The sequence below is a fragment of the Henckelia pumila genome, chromosome 1 (assembly GCF_033568475.1).
Source record: "Henckelia pumila isolate YLH828 chromosome 1, ASM3356847v2, whole genome shotgun sequence".
NCBI classification, from domain to species: domain Eukaryota; kingdom Viridiplantae; phylum Streptophyta; class Magnoliopsida; order Lamiales; family Gesneriaceae; genus Henckelia; species Henckelia pumila.
In genome coordinates this window covers 73808023-73809777 of record NC_133120.1, presented here as the reverse complement: position 1 = coordinate 73809777, position 1755 = coordinate 73808023, and positions in this window count along the sequence as shown.

Genomic DNA, 1755 nt, shown 5'->3' with positions numbered 1-1755 from the left:
TTTTTTTTTTTACACAGGGTGACGCGCGGGCGCGCATACAGACCTGCCCGGGCCTCCGAGAAAGGGAGCAGAACGCGCGGGCGCTCCTCACCAGGCGCGGGCGCTCATGGCCTGCTGTTTTAGCTCAAAATAAGGCTCCAAAAGTGCAATCCAACACCCGGAAAGGCTCCGACATGATCCAACTAACACTTTTTCAACAACGAAGTATTCAATTACAAGAAAGAGTAGAACATGCATCAATTCTAAGTTTCAAAATCCAAAATACAAATCGAGTTCGAATACAAAACATATCAAGTTCGAGTTCTAACATGCTCCAATCTTAAACTAGATAAACATGCTAATTCGACTTCTAAACCGAGTCTCACTTCTACTACTTGCCCTCGAAGCTAACCATGCCTCTTCTGACTTGTTCCTGCCCCACCTGTTGCCAAGTACACATACAAAACAAAGCAACAGCCGGATAACCCGTGAGAACGACATTCCCAGTAAAAGCAACATAACAAGTAATACAAGTAACAAACATGCTTTCAATACAATAACGAAATCAGTAACATCGTAATGAATGCATGTCTTTAAACAGGGATATTAAATCTGATAACGAGGGATTGCAGCTGTGCCTTTGGGATCCCGAGGGTAAGATCACGTAACAACTCACCGACTCTCCCAATCGAGGTGGTGCCACGTATCTCACTCCTCTAGACTTTGAGCAACTATAATGAGTATGCTAGCACCAGACGAAACGACTACGACCTGGGCCACTCAATCATAGTTCCCAAACGTCTAAACAAAAAGAGCGGTTCTGCCCGCTGAAAACAAGATTGGCTCAAGATGAATGCATAACAGAAACATAAAACATAAGCCAAAACAATCAAACAAAACACAAGTTCCTCATGCTAGAACAAGTGTAGATGCAAGTACGTGATTTCAAAAGGGAAAACTCGAGAACCACAGTCCCGAGTATGCTATCCCGCTGCGATGACTGCTTTTACCTTTCAATGCAGTAGCTCCAACTCTGGATAAGCTACAAAAGAGATTGTATAAACAACTACACAATCTAACAACAAGGCAACGGTTCAAAGAAAACTCTTTATACCGTTCTTCGTCCAACTCTCGACGAACAATGCTGCTAACACAGGGATCGACAAACTCCAACGAATCTGTAAGAATTCAAGAGTTGATCAACAACCACGATCACTCACACGCCAAGACTTCAATCAATACAAAAACGATTCGAAAACCTAAAACTCAAACCGACGGCATAACGGCTATAAACTGAACAAACCGGAAATGCAGACAGCAGTTCAATACCGATATCAACTCATATCAATGCCCAAAACAACAATAACAAAGCAAACCCATCAATCTAAAAATCCACATTTTCGAAAATGGCTTCCAAAAATCATAACAAATCCGAACGTCGCTCTAATTCAAAACCGACAGATAATAAACGATCAGAACTCTGTCTAGAACAACATACTCGAATCTCGAACGATTTTAACAACATCCAAAAACTAGAATGTATCCGATCGTAGAAGAACTTACAATATAACAGAGCTCTCACTGCAGTGATCAATAATCTGCCTTCAGAAATAAATTCCAACGGCCGGATCGAGCTCGGGATGAAATCTGGAAGCTTGAAGAATCGATTTCTTCAACAATGGAGGAGGGAGGCGTGAAGAGGAAGGTGATGGAGAAGAGAATGGGTCCAAAAGCCTTATAAATATCTATAAAAACCGATAATTGCATTTTAGTCCC